General features: G+C 49.0%; 1 protein-coding gene across 1 annotated transcript in view; it reads right to left on the bottom strand.

The window, feature by feature from the left end:
* Positions 1-2,643, bottom strand: part of VWA8 (von Willebrand factor A domain containing 8) — a 616,504-nt gene extending 613,861 nt beyond the window's left edge. Inside the window, exon 1 of the mRNA XM_069758217.1 lies at positions 2,493-2,643. The gene's annotated coding sequence lies outside the window, so the exon portion shown is untranslated. The remainder of the gene's footprint in view (positions 1-2,492) is intronic.
* Positions 2,644-18,484: the final 15,841 nt, after the last annotated feature.

An 18,484-nucleotide genomic window follows, 5' to 3' on the forward strand; every position in this document is an offset into this window, starting at 1 on the left:
GGTCCTTATTGGCCTCTGTACTTTTGTGTAACGTCACACGCCGTCTCTAAGCACTCTTCGCCATTTCCTGCTCCTCTCACAGTGCGGTTAGCTCTACTGAACTGTCTTTCCCCTCACACACCAAGCTAAACAAGTGTTATGTGTAGTGAGGCATAGCTATGCAGTTAATGACAGCAAAAGAGGAGAGGTGCAGCTACAAATGTGTTTGTAGTGAGTCAAAGCACAGCACTGCTCAATTATGATAATGATCTCACCAGTTCAGCAGTGAGATCAGGAGAGCAGACTGTCAGTCACTACATGTCTCACACTGGTAATGCCGTTTCATTTACAATATTCTCTGAAGCAGTGTTCCCCAACTCCGGTCCTCAAGAGCCGCCAACAGGTCATGTGTCTCAAGAGCCACCAACAGGTCATGTGTTCATGATTTCCTTAGTATTGCACAGGTGATGCAATTATCACCTGTGCAATACTAAGGAAATCCTGAAAACATGACCTGTTGGTGGCTCTTGAGGACCAGAGTTGAGGGAACACTGCTCTGGAGGCAGATAAGTGTCCGGCCAATAGACCTTAACACTTCATTTACTTATATGAAAATATGGATTTCTCTGGAATAGGACATCAGATCGCAGATATCAAGGTATCATTTTATTCAGCTTCCTATGACCTACATGCCTTTATAGACTTGGGACGGTAGATCTCCTACTGACATGTTCTTGTATGGGTATAATTGCAAAGTGCTTGTAAAAACCAAGTAACTTTGCAAGTATCCAATATAGCTTGTGAGCACAGAACGGATGCTGGTGGGGAGCAATGAAGCACAACTTCTGATCCGGAAAGCTGCGGTGCTCCTCCCAAGCTGCATAGACAAACCTGCCTCATAGAGCAGGCTGAGAGAGCGCACGTTTGTGGGCACCGATGCAACAACACCGCTTATCTGAGCTGCTAAGCGGGAACACACCACCCCTAGTGCAAGGCAAGAGGAGCGGTGTGCTCCTGACTGGGTATACTCTGCGCCAGTAGTCACTCACATGGAGATGAAGAGCTAAGAAATACTAAATATATCAAAAAGCGGCATAAAGCGGGCAGGGTCCTCTCCTCCTGTACCAGTCATGACCCGTGTTAAGATTATTGTACTTGTTTTTATTATGTATACCACATGTAAAGCGCCATGGAATAAATGGCACTATAATAAATAATTTCATAAGATGGATATTAATGGTTTATTTATATGCCCCTGGACAATTGGAGAAAGAAACTGCAATCTAGGGATAGTGTCATGTTAGAGATTACAGCCAGAATATGGGGTCATCTCTGTGTGATCCTGCAGAACCAGGAGCGGTCGGGGCAGGCGATCCCAGTACGGATGGAAATGAGCCATAAGGGTATGTGCACACGTTGCGGATTTGGCTGCGGATCTGCAGCAGTTTTCCATGTGTTGTACAGTATCATGTAAACCTATGAAAACCAAATCCACAGTGCACATGCTGTGGAAAATTCTGCGCAGAAGCGCAGCTGTTTGTTTTCCACAGCATGTCATTTCTTTGTGCGGATTCCGCAGCGTTTTACACCTGCTCCTCTATAGGAATCCGCAGGTGTAAAAAGGCAGGTGAAACCCGCGGTGAATCCACAGGTAAAATGCAGGGAGATGGAAGCGGCAACACGGGCACAGACACCAGTGGGAAACCAGTACAGTCACTACTAGTGGCCACATAGCTACATCCGAGTGCGACCCCAGAGCTGGAGCCATGTGCTGCGGCCACCTGACGTTACATCGGAGACTGACCCCAGTCTCAGGTCTCACATGTCCCTCAGGGTCACCGTACACACATTCTATACAGGCAGTCTATTACACGCTGTGCCTGTGTGATCAGGGTCACCGTACACATTCTATACAGGCAGTCTATTACACGCTGTGCCTGTATGATCAGGGTCACCGTACACACATTCTATACAGGCAGTCTATTACACGCTGTGCCTGTATGATCAGGGTCACCGTACACACATTCTATACAGGCAGTCTATTACACGCTGTGCCACTGCCTGTGTGATCAGGGTCACCGTACACATTCTATACAGGCAGTCTATTACACGCTGTGCCTGTATGATCAGGGTCACCGTACACACATTCTATACAGGCAGTCTATTACACGCTGTGCCACTGCCTGTGTGATCAGGGTCACCGTACACATTCTATACAGGCAGTCTATTACACGCTGTGCCTGTGTGATCAGGGTCACCGTACACACATTCTATACAGGCAGTCTATTACACGCTGTGCCACTGCCTGTGTGATCAGGGTCACCGTACACATTCTATACAGGCAGTCTATTACACGCTGTGCCTGTATGATCAGGGTCACCGTACACATTCTATACAGGCAGTCTATTACACGCTGTGCCTGTGTGATCAGGGGGGCCGTACAGTGGCAGCGCCGGGCACCGACGAGCCAGTCTGCCGGTATAGCATCTGTCCCACCCGCCTCCGCTCCTCACTCTGTCACTCTCCGTGTCCTCCACGACCCAGGTTCTTGTGTCACCGGCACATGAGCTACGGGGGAAGGAGAATCTAGGAGCACAAAGTCCGCCCGGAAACCCTTCCGCCTGTCATGTGCAGCACAGCGAACCACAATATCATCTCGGTGACGTCAGGCAACACGTGACTGCACAGTGCTCAGTACCCAGCGATGTAGTGCGGAACTGAGGGGCTCAGGCAGTATAGTCACTGGGTGTGAGCAGCGAGGGTCCGACTGGTACGTCCTGTACACTAGTACATCCAGACTGTACACTAGTGGGGACATTACAATGTACTGGGAGGAGGTGTATATTGATGCAGAAACCTTCCCATAGATATCCCCAGCATTATAGACCCCAAATACCACCAGACACATTCAAGGCATCATACACAACCCCCAGCCAAAATTTCACTGCAGGCATCCCCCCCCAGCATCGTATGCACCCCCCAAATCCCACCACAAGCAACCTTCCACAAAACATTAGATATCATCTCTTCCACCATAATAAATGGCGCACTGCACTCTGGAGAAAACCAGGACATGCCTACAACGTAACAACAATTACATTATGCCTACCAGAAGTGTATATAGTCACTGAGTGTGAGGAGGAGAGGTGTACACGGCTGTATATAGTCACTGAGTGTGAGGAGGAGAGGTGTACACGGCTGTATATAGTCACTGAGTGTGAGGAGGAGAGGCGTACACGGCTGTATATAGTCACTGAGTGTGAGGAGGAGAGGCGTACACGGCTGTATATAGTCACTGAGTGTGAGGAGGAGAGGTGTACACGGCTGTATATAGTCACTGAGTGTGAGGAGGAGAGGTGTACACGGCTGTATATAGTCACTGAGTGTGAGGAGGAGAGGTGTACACGGCTGTATATAGTCACTGAGTGTGAGGAGGAGAGGTGTGCAGGGCTGTATATAGTCACTGAGTGTGAGGAGGAGAGGTGTACACGGCTGTATATAGTCACTGAGTGTGAGGAGGAGAGGTGTACACGGCTGTATATAGTCACTGAGTGTGAGGAGGAGAGGTGTACACGGCTGTATATAGTCACTGAGTGTGAGGAGGAGAGGTGTACACGGCTGTATATAGTCACTGAGTGTGAGGAGGAGAGGTGTACACGGCTGTATATAGTCACTGAGTGTGAGGAGGAGAGGTGTACACGGCTGTATATAGTCACTGAGTGTGAGGAGGAGAGGTGTACACGGCTGTATATAGTCACTGAGTGTGAGGAGGAGAGGTGTACACGGCTGTATATAGTCACTGAGTGTGAGGAGGAGAGGTGTACACGGCTGTATATAGTCAGTGAGGGCGAGGAGGAGAGGTGTACACGGCTGTATATAGTCACTGAGTGTGAGAAGGAGAGGTGTACACGGCTGTATATAGTCACTGAGTGTGAGGAGGAGAGGTGTACACGGCTGTATATAGTCACTGAGTGCGAGGAGGAGAGGTGTACACGGCTGTATATAGTCACTGAGTGCGAGGAGGAGAGGTGTACACGGCTGTATATGGTCACTGAGTGCGAGGAGAGGTGTACACGGCTGTATATAGTCACTGAGTGCGAGGAGAGGTGTACACGGCTGTATATAGTCACTGAGTGCGAGGAGGAGAGGTGTACACAGCTGTATATAGTCACTGAGTGCGAGAAGGAGAGCTGTACACGGCTGTATATAGTGTAAGGATTTCACTCACTCAGCTGCGACGGCTGACACTCAGGAGACGTGTTCCTTTAAAGTTCACTGGGTTTATTGCTTCATAAACCATGTGGCAAACAACAGAAAACAAATAGCCTTTGGTTCAGGTAAAGAAAAACAAGTGTCCAGTTCATCCGGCTCAGTCCTGAAGCCGTAACACACTCAGGAGGGTTTCACCTCCACACATCTCTGCTGTGTAAAGGATTAGCCAGTCTTATAAAGAGCTAACCCCACCCAGTAACCCATCACATGATTAGCCATGTGGTCTGACATTACCACAGGTCCTGAAACACATATACAAGATTATGTGCAAGAAAGGAATACTCCGGGCTACATTACAGCAACCAGGCACTTATGTGGCACATACCTCCCATCGACTACAAACCCTTTAGCCATGCTACATACCTCCCCCCTCTGCCTAAAGCCGTGGGGCTTGGCACTTTCCCCCACTAAACAAGGGATTCTCGATAGGGCACCCGCATTACCGTGCAGCTTTCCGGCCCTATGTTCCACATGGAAACTGAAGTCCTGCAGGGCTAAGAACCAACGGGTGACTCTAGCATTTCTTCCTTTCGTTTCTCTCATCCACCTAAGCGGGGCATGGTCAGATACCAGTCTAAATTTACGTCCCAGCAGATAGTACCGCAATGTGTCCACTGCCCATTTTATGGCCAAGCACTCCTTTTCAACGACTGAGTAGTTCTTTTCAGACGAGGACAGCTTCCTACTCAGATAGAGAACAGGATGCTCCTCCCCATGTAGTTCTTGGGAAAGGACTGCTCCCACCCCAACATCTGAGGCATCTGTCTGAAGAATAAACTCTTTCTTGAAGTTTGGGGCCATCAGAACGGGTTGCTTACATAAAGCCTCTTTCATTTCTTGGAAGGCTGAATCTGTTTCTTCGGACCACTTAACCATTACTGATTTTGTCCCTTTTAGCAGGTCAGTCAGAGGCGCCGCCATTGTGGCGAAGTTTGGGATGAACCTCCTGTAATATCCCACAATTCCCAGGAAGGCTTTAACTTGCTTCTTGGAAACTGGTTTTGGCCATGTTTGAATTGCCTCCACTTTACTGATTTGGGGTTTTATTTCTCCATGACCCACTATGTATCCAAGGTACTTAGCTTCTTCTTTACCCAATGCACACTTCTTCGGGTTTATTGTAAATCCGGCCTCTCTTATATCATCAAACACCGCTTGGACTTTCTCCAGATGACTCTCCCAGTCCGGGCTAAAGATGACGATATCATCTAGGTACGCAGCAGCGTATGCCTTGTGGGGTGCAAGGACTCTATCCATAGCCCTTTGGAAGGTGGCCGGAGCTCCCTGTAGGCCAAATGGCATCCGGACATACTGGAAGCATCCATCTGGTGTAGAAAACGCCGTCTTCTCCTTGGCTTCCGGTGCCATGGGGATCTGCCAATACCCCTTCGTCAAATCCAAGGTGGTTATGTACCTGGCGGGCCCAAGCCTTTCGATGAGCTCATCAACTCGGGGCATGGGATATGCGTCGAACTTGGAGACCTCATTCAACTTCCTATAGTCGTTGCAAAATCTCCACTCCCCATCAGGTTTTGGGACCAGGACAATTGGGCTCGACCAACCGCTCTTGGATTCCTCAATGACTCCAAGCTTCAACATACGCTCCACTTCCTTGGAGACTATTTCTCGACGGGCCTCAGGAATTCTATAGGGCTTCACGTTTACGCGCACATGGGGCTCTGTCAGGACCTCATGCTCTATGACCTTCGTGTACCCAGGCAACTCGGAAAACAGGTCCCTGTTTTTCTGGAGTAACTCCCGGCATTGCTGTTTCTGGGACTCCGATAGCGTCTCCGCTATAGTAACCGCTCCAACCTCATCTTCTGGGTTGCTTAACAACGATGGAGTTACTGTCGGCTCTCTATCTTGCCACGGCTTGATAAGGTTGACATGGTATACTTGGAATGGTTTCCGTCTTCCTGGTTGGTGAATTTTATAGTTTACTTCACCAAGTTTCTCGACAACCTCATATGGCCCTTGCCATTTGGCCAAGAACTTGCTTTCCACTGTCGGAACTAACACAAGAACTCGGTCTCCCGGATTGAATTGCCTCACTCTTGCAGACCGGTTGTAGACCCTGGCCTGAGCTTCTTGTGCTTGGAGAAGGTGTTCTTTCACGATAGGCATCACCTTTGCAATCCTCTGCTGCATCAGGGCCACATGCTCAATGACGCTTCTGTGGGGCGTGACTTCGGCTTCCCAGGTTTCCTTGGCTATATCCAGGAGTCCTCGTGGATGTCGGCCATACAGAAGCTCAAACGGTGAGAAACCTGTGGAGGCCTGTGGAACTTCACGAATGGAAAACATCAAATAGGGTAAGAGACAATCCCAGTCTCTACCGTCTTTCTCTATAGCTTTTCTCAGCATGCTCTTCAGTGTCTTGTTAAATCTCTCAACAAGGCCATCTGACTGGGGATGGTACACCGAGGTCCTCAACTGGGAGATTTTCAGGGCTTTGCATAGTTCCCTCATCACCTTGCTCATGAAAGGTGTCCCCTGGTCAGTCAGGATCTCCTTCGGCAGACCTGTCCGGGAAAAGACATGGACCAACTCGCGAGCTATACTCTTTGAAGAAGAATTTCTCAAGGTAATTGCCTCAGGATAGCGTGTGGCGTAGTCCAGGATGACTAATATATACTGATGGCCCCGGGCTGATTTAACTAAGGGACCGACCAAGTCCATGGCAATTCTCTCGAATGGCACCTCAATAATGGGCAGTGGCACAAGGGGGTTCCGGAAATGAGGAGTGGGAGCAGTTAGCTGACATGTAGGGCAGGACCTGCAATAGTTCACTATTTCCCGGTGGCACCCAGGCCAATAGAACCTCTGCACAACCCGTTCCTGCGTTTTTTCCACCCCTAGGTGTCCACCCAAGATGTGTGAATGGGCCATGTCCAACACCTTCCGTCTATATGGACCCGGCACTACCAACTGCTCTACCAACTCCTCCCTTATTTTCGTGACCCGGTACAACAACTCCCTGCTCATTAGAAAATGGGGAAATCTTGTGTCTGCCCCCGGCTCCTGTACCACCCCGTCAATAACTGTGACATTATTAAAGGCTTCCCTCAGAGTGGGGTCCCTATGTTGGGCAGTCCCAAAATTTTCACCGGATACCTCTAACTCTAGAATGTCAGATGCAGGGGACACTTCCTCCTCATCTCCAGCCAGGACACAAAAAGGAAACCTGTCTGACTCGGGGTGTGGCACCACCCTTCCCGGGTTCACTGGTTCCCTACTCTTGCTAGGGAGCTCAGAACCTTTCCCCCACAAATCCCAAAACAAACAGAAATCCCGGCCAATAATTATAGGGTGCAACAAGTCCTGAACGACGCCGACTATGTGGGACTCCGTGCCACATGTCGTTTCAATGTTCACACTGGCCACAGGGTAGTCCTTTGCATCACCATGTATGCACCGCACTCCGACCTTCTTTCCCGGGAGCAGGTGGAGAGGAAAAGTGGCCCTCACCAGGGTCACTAGGCTCCCCGAGTCTAACAGTGCCGTTACTGCTTGACCGTTCACCTTCACGGGACATGCTTGAGGTCCCTCGTTGGGCGGAGAGTTCACACTGCAAGCTGGATACGCATAGTATGAACAACGGCGTCCCATGCTGCAGTCCATCTGCTCAGTGGTTTGGGAACAACGGGCAGCTATATGTCCTGGCTTGTGGCACCTCCAACAAATAATATCACCCGTGGGGACCTTGGGCACCACCTCCCCCGCCCTTTGTGACCTTGGACGCACCACCCCTTTTTGGGACTCAGCTGCCTTCTGGGATCCCCAGTACGGCATGGGCTGCCTCCCGAAGGAGCCTTCCAACCCTTGGTACCTCTCAACCAGTCCGATCAGCTCGTCGGCATTCTGGGGATCACCCTGGGCAACCCAAGACTGTATAGGCCTCGGGAGGGAATGGACAAACCGATCCATCATCACCCGTTCTACCATCTGTGCAGGCGCAGAGGATTCTGGCTGCAGCCATTTCTGGACCAGGTGCAACAGATCAAACATTTGGGAACGAGGTGGTTTGTCCCGGTGATAGCCCCAGGAGTGAACTCGCTGTGCCCTGACAGTCAGTGTCACCCCCAAACGTGCGAGAATCTCGGCTTTCAATTTGTGATACTCTTTGGCATCCTGCAAGGTCAAATCATAGTACGCCTTCTGGGGTTCTCCCGTCAGGTATGGAGCAAGTACCTCTGCCCACTGCTCTGGCGGAAGTTTTTCCCTCTCAGCGACCCTCTCAAACACCATCAGGAAGGCCTCAACATCATCCCCGGGAGTCATTTTCTGCAACGCGCGTCTTACCGTTTTCCGGACGTGGGTGTCATCAGCCAAACCTGGGGTTGGGGCGCTCGCCTTGCCCTGGATGGCGGTTGCCAGAAGCTGCATCTGCTGCTGATGCTCCTGCTGGCTCTGCTGCATCTGCTGCCGTTGCTCCTGCTGGCTCTGCTGCATCTGCTGCTGGCTCTGTTGTAACTGCTGCCGTTGCTCCTGCTGGCTTTGTTGCATCTGCTGCCGTTGCTCCTGCTGGCTCTGTTGTATCTGCTGCATCAACAGCCTGTTGGTCTCTTGCTGCCTTTTCTCCTGCTAAGACTGCATCTGGACCAATTGTTTCAGCAGGTCCTCCATTTTCTCCGGCAATGCTTGCTGGCTTGCAACAGCCTTGACCCAGGACATTCAAAATAAACTCACGTCTCCGCTGGGAAAGCTGCTCGCACGTCTCCACCAATTGTAAGGATTTCACTCACTCAGCTGCGACGGCTGACACTCAGGAGACGTGTTCCTTTAAAGTTCACTGGGTTTATTGCTTCATAAACCATGTGGCAAACAACAGAAAACAAATAGCCTTTGGTTCAGGTAAAGAAAAACAAGTGTCCAGTTCATCCGGCTCAGTCCTGAAGCCGTAACACACTCAGGAGGGTTTCACCTCCACACATATCTGCTGTGTAAAGGATTAGCCAGTCTTATAAAGAGCTAACCCCACCCAGTAACCCATCACATGATTAGCCATGTGGTCTGACATTACCACAGGTCCTGAAACACATATACAAGATTATGTGCAAGAAAGGAATACTCCGGGCTACATTACAGCAACCAGGCACTTATGTGGCACATACCTCCCATCGACTACAAACCCTTTAGCCATGCTACAATAGTCACTGAGTGCGAGGAGGAGAGGTGTACACGGCTGTATATAGTCACTGAGTGCGAGGAGGAGAGGTGTACACGGCTGTATATAGTCACTGAGTGCGAGGAGGAGAGGTGTACACGGCTGTATATAGTCACTGAGTGTGAGGAGGAGAGGTGTACACGGCTGTATATGGTCACTGAGTGCGAGGAGAGGTGTACACGGCTGTATATAGTCACTGAGTGCAAGGAGAGGTGTACACGGCTGTATATAGTCACTGAGTGCGAGGAGGAGAGGTGTACACGGCTGTATATAGTCACTGAGTGCGAGGAGAGGTGTACACGGCTGTATATAGTCACTGAGTGCGAGGAGGAGAGGTGTACACGGCTGTATATAGTCACTGAGTGCGAGGAGGAGAGGTGTACACGGCTGTATATAGTCAATGAGTGCGAGGAGAGGTGTACACGGCTGTACATAGTCACTGAGTGCGAGGAGAGGTGTACACGGCTGTATATAGTCACTGAGTGCGAGGAGAGGTGTACACGGCTGTATATAGTCACTGAGTGTGAGGAGGAGAGGTGTACACGGCTGTATATAGTCACTGAGTGTGAGGAGGAGAGGTGTACACGGCTGTATATAGTCACTAAGTGCGAGGAGGAGAGGTGTACACAGCTGTATATAGTCACGGAGTGTGAGGAGGAGAGGTGTACACGGCTGTATATAGTCACTAAGTGCGAGGAGAAGAGGTGTACACAGCTGTATATAGTCACTGAGTGCGAGGAGGAGAGGTGTACACGGCTGTATATAGTCACTGAGTGCGAGGAGGAGAGGTGTACACGGCTGTATATAGTCACTAAGTGCGAGGAGGAGAGGTGTACACGGCTGTATATAGTCACTGAGTGCGAGGAGGAGAGGTGTACACGGCTGTATATAGTCACTAAGTGCGAGGAGGAGAGGTGTACACAGCTGTATATAGTCACTGAGTGTGAGGAGGAGAGGTGTACACGGCTGTATATAGTCACTAAGTGCGAGGAGGAGAGGTGTACACAGCTGTATATAGTCACTGAGTGCGAGGAGGAGAGGTGTACACGGCTGTATATAGTTACTGAGTGTGAGGAAGAGAGGTGTACACAGCTGTATATAGTCACTGAGTGTGAGGAGGAGAGGTGTACACGGCTGTATATAGTCACAGTGCGAGGAGAGGTGTACACGGCTGTATATAGCCACTGAGTGCGAGGAGGAGAGGTGTACACGGCTGTATATAGTCACTGAGTGCGAGGAGGAGAGGTGTACACAGCTGTATATAGTCACTGAGTGCAAGGAGAGGTGTACACGGCTGTATATAGTCACTGAGAGCGAGGAGGAGAGCTGTACATGGCTGTATATAGTCACTGAGTGCAAGGAGAGGTGTACACGGCTGTATATAGTCACTGAGTGTGAGGAGGAGAGGTGTACACTGCTGTATATAGTCACTAAGTGCGAGAAGGAGAGGTGTACACAGCTGTATATAGTCACGGAGTGTGAGGAGGAGAGGTGTACACGGCTGTATATAGTCACTAAGTGCGAGGAGGAGAGGTGTACACAGCTGTATATAGTCACTGAGTGCGAGGAGGAGAGGTGTACACGGCTGTATATAGTCACTGAGTGCGAGGAGGAGAGGTGTACACGGCTGTATATAGTCACTAAGTGCGAGGAGGAGAGGTGTACACGGCTGTATATAGTCACTGAGTGCGAGGAGGAGAGGTGTACATGGCTGTATATAGTCACTAAGTGCGAGGAGGAGAGGTGTACACAGCTGTATATAGTCACTGAGTGTGAGGAGGAGAGGTGTACACGGCTGTATATAGTCACTAAGTGCGAGGAGGAGAGGTGTACACAGCTGTATATAGTCACTGAGTGCGAGGAGGAGAGGTGTACACGGCTGTATATAGTTACTGAGTGTGAGGAAGAGAGGTGTACACAGCTGTATATAGTCACTGAGTGTGAGGAGGAGAGGTGTACACGGCTGTATATAGTCACAGTGCGAGGAGAGGTGTACACGGCTGTATATAGCCACTGAGTGCGAGGAGGAGAGGTGTACACGGCTGTATATATTCACTGAGTGCGAGGAGGAGAGCTGTACATGGCTGTATATAGTCACTGAGTGCAAGGAGAGGTGTACACGGCTGTATATAGTCACTGAGAGCGAGGAGGAGAGCTGTACACGGCTGTATATAGTCACTGAGTGAGGAGGAGAGGTGTACACAGCTGTATGTAGTCACAGTTCGAGGAGGAGAGGTGTACACGGATGTATATAGTCACTGAGCGTGAGGAGGAGAGGTGTACACGGATGTATACTGTATAGTCACTGAATGTGAGGAAGAGAGGTGTACACAGCTGTATATAGTCACTGAGTGTGAGGACAGCTGTACAGCTGTATATAGTCACTGAGTGTGAGAGCTGTACATGGCTGTATATAGTCACTGAGTGTGAGGAGGAGAGGTGTACACGGCTGTATATAGTCCTTGAATGTGGGGAGAGCTGTACACGGCTGTATATAGTCACTGAGTGTGAGGAGGAGAGCTGTACACGGCTGTATATAGTCCTTGAATGTGGGGAGAGCTGTACACGGCTGTATATAGTCACTGAGTGTGAGGAGGAGAGCTGTACACGGCTGTATGAGTGTGAGGAGGAGAGGTGTACACTCTTGTATATAGTTAAGTAAATAAGGCAGCACACAGCAGCGCTAAAACATGCAAACATGAAATACGAAAATTGAACTGCATTACTGCACTAGAAATATGAAAAATGAGAGCGTTTAGCGCATAATAATGGCCAATTTTATGTGTACCTGGTAGCCACATTAGGGCATCTCTCTTATACCAGGTCCTAAACTTGCCTTTCCTCGCTGAGAATAAACGTCTCCATCTGAATGGGTACATGTAAAACCTCTTCTTAGACTAAAATTGTCTCTCTCTGTGGAGGGGTATTGGACCTACTGTAATTAAAACACATGTGGCTAGGAGGCGGGAGTGCTCAATCAGAAGGCTAAAGAATACATTTCAAAAACCTGACCGTCACATCCAAACATAGACTAAGTGTGAACAGGTGCTGAACCTAAAGTTGCCAACTCGTATATAGTTAAGTAAATAATACGAGTTGGCAACTTTAGGTTCAGCACCTGTTCACACTTAGTGTTTTAATTACAGCAGGTCCAATACCCCTCCACAGAGAGAGAGAATTTTAGTCTAAGAAGAGGTTTTACATGTACCCATTCAGATGGAGACGTTTATTCTCAGCGAGGAAAGGCAAGTTTAGGACCTGGTATAAGAGAGATGCCCTAATGTGGCTACCAGGTACACATAAAATTGGCCATTTTTATGCGCTAAACGCTCTCATTTTTCTAGTGCAGTAATGCAGTTCAATTTTCGTATTTCATGTTTGCATGTTTTAGCGCTGCAGTGTGCTGCCTTATTTACTTAACTATATACGAGTTGGCAACTTTAGGTTCAGCACCTGTTCACACTTAGTCTATGTTTGGATGTGACGGTCAGGTTTTTGAAATGCACTCTTGTATATAGTCACTGAGTGTGAGGAGGAGAGGTGTACACAGCTTTATATAGTCACTGAATGTGAGGAGGACAGATGTACACATGTACAGGGACATGGGACGTACTTGGACATTCCAACATGACAATGATCCAAAACACAAGGCCAAGTTGACCTGTCATTGGCTACAGCAGAACAAAGTGAAGGTTCTGGAGTGGCCATCCCAGTATCCTGACCTCAATATCATTGAGCCACTCTGGGGAGATCTCAAGCTCGCAGTTCATGCTAGACAGCCCAGGAATTTACAGGAACTGGAGGCTTTTTGCCAAGAAGAGTGAGCAGCTTTACCATCTGAGAAAATAAAGAACCTCATCCACAACTACCACAAAAGACTTCTAGCTGTCATTGATGTTAGAAGGTATAATACACTGTATTAAGAAATGGGGTATGTGAGCTTTTGATCAGGGTCACTTGGATGTTTTGAGTTGTGTGATGCAGCGGTAGGACCATACACAGTGAAAAGGCAGTGACCCAAGCAAGTTCAAAAAACTTTCTTTTATTGTGTTACTTCACACAGTCAATATAGTATACAGCTTCTTCATACAGTCCATTAATCATGCATGGCTATATGATGCAGTCAATACAAAGGCCGAACTTTCCACTGTCCAGTTTCCCTGAGTGACCGAACGCCAGTAGCAAGTCTCTGTACTCAGTGCACTGCACTCTATCCTCTGGAGTGCAGTCGGGTAACAGCCCAAGATGCAGGGTGTCAGTCTCTCTGGTTCCTTTAGCCTCTGTGTTGCTCCACACAGAGAGAGCTCTGAAAACAACTGCCCTGTCTGCTTCCAAGAAAACACTGACCCATCTCCCCCACTACTACAGGGCTTTTTAATCAGTCACTGCTTCACTATTCTAATTACAGCCACACCTGTGTCTGTAGTACGCCCTCATGGCCTCACTACGCTTCCATGCATATTCTGGAGAGCACATACAGCGCCCCCTAGCTGAAACAGGGGTCACTGCCTCACAGTTGTCAATATGATTTAAAAATATTTAGAATTGAGAGTCCTCAGTGGTTGATACCTTTTAATGGCTAACTGAAAAGATGGTAACAAATTGCAAACTTTCGAGACTACACAGGTCTCTTCATCAGGCAAAAACTTAGGCCGGAGTCACACTACAGTGAGATACGGCCGAGTCTCGCATGTTAAAAACAAGCTCTGGCACCTGCACTTGGGAGCAGAGCGTGCGGCTCTATGTATTGCTATGCGGCTGCACGCTCCGCTCTGGAGTGCCGGTGCCAGAGCTTGGTTTTAACCTGCGAGATTCGGACGTTTATCTCGCAAGTGGAAAGGAGCCCTAAAAGAAATTCTGAAGAATCACATATTTATGCACAACATAGCACAGAAAAAAAACACAAAAAAACAAAAACATAAAACCATGGATAAGACAGGTGACATGAAGCAGAATTACCATGAGTCATAAACAGTTATGTCCATAAATATTGGACCAGTTCTTAGATAAGGAATGTTTTATTGTCCTCTGATTGGGGTCTGGTTCTGTTGTGATGACTGAGGAGCAAGTTCCTTAGTTGATGTAAAAAGACATAAATCCATGCGACACATTCATTCCTGCAGTAAGACTGTCAAAGGTCGTCATCAGTTTATATTCCCAAACTCTTCTGTGTCTCTTAGATTTGAAGCTTCCTTTTAACACAAGTAAATTCATGTCCATAATGTTATGATTTGGGAGACAAAAATGTATTGCCACAGGTAGATCCATTATTTTTTCTCTTATTGTATGGCGGTGAGAATTCATTCTTGTTCTAAGCTTTTGCCCTGTCTCCCCCACATACAGACCCCCAGTTGGACATTTAGTACAAATAATTAAAGGGAACCTGTCACCTGAATTTGGCGGGACCAGTTTTTGGTCATATGGGCGGGATTTTCAGGTGTTTGATTCACGCTTTCGTTAAGCGCTGTCTGCATGCTGGCCACAATATTGGATTGAAGTTCATTCTCTGTCCTCCGTAGGGCACGCCTGCGCAAGGCAATCTTGCCTTGCACACACGCAGTATGCTTTGCCCAACTGCGGCCAAAGCTGAAAAGCATTAGTGCGCATGCGTCGGCGCACTATGTCCCGGAAGTATTTCACTGTGTTCCGGGACATAGTGCGCTGGCACTATGTCAGGCAGCTGCCAGGTGCTACTCCAGGGTGGTATCTGGCTGTGGCTGCTGATCCCAGTTGGAGAACAGGAACACTAGGACAGGTGCGTGCATCAGGCAGGACTGGCAGATGATCACGGCTGAAACTCAGACGAGTAGACTGGCATGGCAGAGATACAAGGCTGGCAGGAACGGCAGAGACACAGGGCTGGCAGAAACGGCAGAGACAGAGCTGGCAGGAACGGCAGAGACACAGGGCTGCAGGAACGGCAGAGACACAGGGCTGGCAGGAACGGCAGAGACACAGGGCTGGCAGGAACGGCAGAGACACAGGGCTGGCAGGAACGGCAGAGACACAGGGCTGGCAGGAACGGCAGAGACAGGGCTGGCAGGAACGGCAGAGACACAGGGCTGGCAGGAACGGCAGAGACACAGGGCTGGCAGGAACGGCAGAGACACAGGGCTGGCAGGAACGGCAGAGACACAGGGCTGGCAGGAACGGCAGAGACACAGGGCTGGCAGAAACAGCAGAGACACAGGGCTGGCAGGCACGGCAGAGACACAGGACTGGCAGGCACGGCTGAGACACAGGGCTGTCAGGCACGGCTGAGACACAGGGCTGGCAGGCACAGCTGAGACACAGGGCAGGCAGGCACGGCAGAGACACAGGGCAGGCACGGCAGAGACACAGGGCAGGTTGGTGTGGTGTATGAAGGAACAGATAGGGACCTGTTCACACAGGAGGTGCAGGTATGGATATGAAGTATGAAGGAACAAGTTGGAACCTGTTCACACAGGAGATGCAGGTACGGAAACAAGCAGGAAGGAAAGGAGAGTGAAGGAACAGGTTGGGACCAGTTCACACAGGAAGAGATCCGCAGGGCTGTGGATAGGAGCGGTAGACCAGCAAGAGATAGCGCAGCAACAAAAGCACAACAGAGCGGAAGCACAAGGAATGCAGAGAGGAGCTGCAACAAGAGATTTCTGCAGGAGCAGAGTAGAACGGAGCAGAACCGCAGGAATGCGGAGCAGAGGTAAAGCTGCAAGAGAGCGGAGCACAGGCAAAGCCACAAGAGTGCGGAGCATAAGCAAACAGAGGACACAAGGAAACACAGCAGGAAAATAAGCCACAGACAAGGAGACAGAGGTAGGACAAAGTTCACACAAGGTACAAGAACAAAGACACAGGGACCAGGATATTCTGCCTCCTGGAGGGCGGACAACAAGATCAAGGCAAGGCTAGAACAGAAACACTGAGACCAGGATATACAGCCTCCTGGAGGGCAGACAGGCAAGATCAAGGCAAAGCTAGGAGTAGAACCTCCAGAGAAGGAGGAACACACAGCAGGGCCTGGCAACTCAGAAGTAAAACACTAACTGAGTTAACACATTGCACAGGCCCAGTCCACAGGGTGGAACTGCCCTAAATACTGGAGGCCTCTTGGTAATTGGTCAGGAACAGATTAGACAGGTGCGCCCTGATTCCATAAGAACCAAAGAGTTCTGGTGCCGCCTCCCCCCCCCCCCCCCTCTATGCACACAGCCAGGAAGCATGCAGAGAGCAGAGGCACAGAATATGGAGCTGGCAACAGACACAGCACAACATGACATGGAGCAGTGAGTAAGATGGTGTGTGAGGGATGGAAGGCCATGTAGTGTTGCCAGCAGAGTTGTTACACCTGACTTGTTAATAAACCTACTAAACACTTTTCAGTACTAACTGGTGCATTTTTTTAAATGGTATTATTTATAGAAGGGATGTTATATATACCCCGTTCAAAAGGTACTTGAGAACTGAATCAAGTCCTAGATGCCTTGTAAATCAGCAAAGACCAGTACAGCCATGTATGTGCTGCACAGCAGACAGATAAGCAGATAATGCTGAGCCAAGCAATTTGGAATAAGCGACAGACAAATGGTTAATAGCATGATAGCAGAGTTGTTATAGCAGCAGGGTCTTGTTTGCAGAGTAGTGGTTACACAAAGGAATAATAGATAAATAAACAATCAGGTAATTGGCTTGCAGATTTATGATTTATAGCACAGATGTAGGCAAACAGGAACTTGTTGCAAATGGTTAACCGCAGGATAGCAGTGACTTAATGGTAACTGATTCTAAGGGTACCGTCACACAGTGGCATTTTGATCGCTACGATGGCACGATTCGTGACGTTCCAGCGATATAGTTACGATCTCGCAGTGTCTGACACGCTCCTGCGATCAGGGACCCTGCTGAGAATCGTACGTCGTAGCAGATCGTTTGAAACTTTCTTTCGTCGTCCAGTGTCCCGCTGTAGCGGCATGATCGCATGGTGTAACAAAGGTGTGCACGATATTGTATACGATGTGCGCATAGTAACCAACAGCTTCTACATCGCACATACGTCATGAAATTATCGCTCCAGCGTCGTACATTGCAAAGTGTGACAGCAGTCTACAACGCTGGAGCGATATTGTTACGATGCTGGAGCGTCACGGATCGTGCCGTCGTAGCGATCAAAATGCCACTGTGTGACGGTACCCTTACTTACAAAAGTGAGATTACCAAGACAAAAAAAAATATTTGGGCAAACTAAAAACTTGCTTACTGTGATGCCTTACCTTGATTGCAATGACTGAGGTGTGAACAGCGTGAGATTCACAGGAAAAAAAATTAAATATATCGGCAAATTAGAAACTTGTTTTCTTGATATCAGTGACTGCTGTGTGAACAGTGCCAAGAACAATTGGTAATCTGGAAAGTTGATTTGCAGGGAGAGGTTTATATTACCCCTGACTAAGAGTCAGTGAGCAAAGGCTGCCATAGTTCTTGGCAGTGCAAGTCCTGTGTATTACACATGATAATGTAATGCCAAGAACAATGATACTTTGCACTGTGCTTTGCTCGTTCAGCCTGTTTTCACTGAAAGATTATTGTGAAAAGACAGTTCTGAAGAACACTCATTACTGCTTATGTTTTATTGTAATTGCAGCTAAGGCTGGGTTCACATTGCGTTCCTGGCGTCCGTTAGACGGACTACGTTACACCGCGGCATAACGCGGTATAACGTAGTTCGCTAGCGCCGCTATTTAATGCATTGTCGAACGCATCGCTAGCACATGCCCACAATGGGCGTGCGCTAGCCATGTGCCGTCATTGAGTGACGGGCCCTGAGACGCGGGCTGCAGCGTTTTCAGGTCCGTCACTGCTAGCGCAGATAGAGCTAGCAGATACTCTATCTGCGCTAGCGTGCTGCTCTAACGAGACTTGCGTTAACAGCAGCCCATTAACGTAGGTGTTTAACGGGCTGCTATTAACGCAATGTGAACCTGGCCTTAGGTTCACTGAGCTTGAAAACAAACACTGGTAGTAGAATGGAGTACAGGAGCAGCAGGAGATAAATAAGCACTCGGCTGGAGCTTCTGCTAACTG

Source organism: Ranitomeya imitator, chromosome 3 (genome assembly GCF_032444005.1).
Source record: "Ranitomeya imitator isolate aRanImi1 chromosome 3, aRanImi1.pri, whole genome shotgun sequence".
Taxonomy (NCBI): Eukaryota; Metazoa; Chordata; class Amphibia; order Anura; family Dendrobatidae; genus Ranitomeya; species Ranitomeya imitator.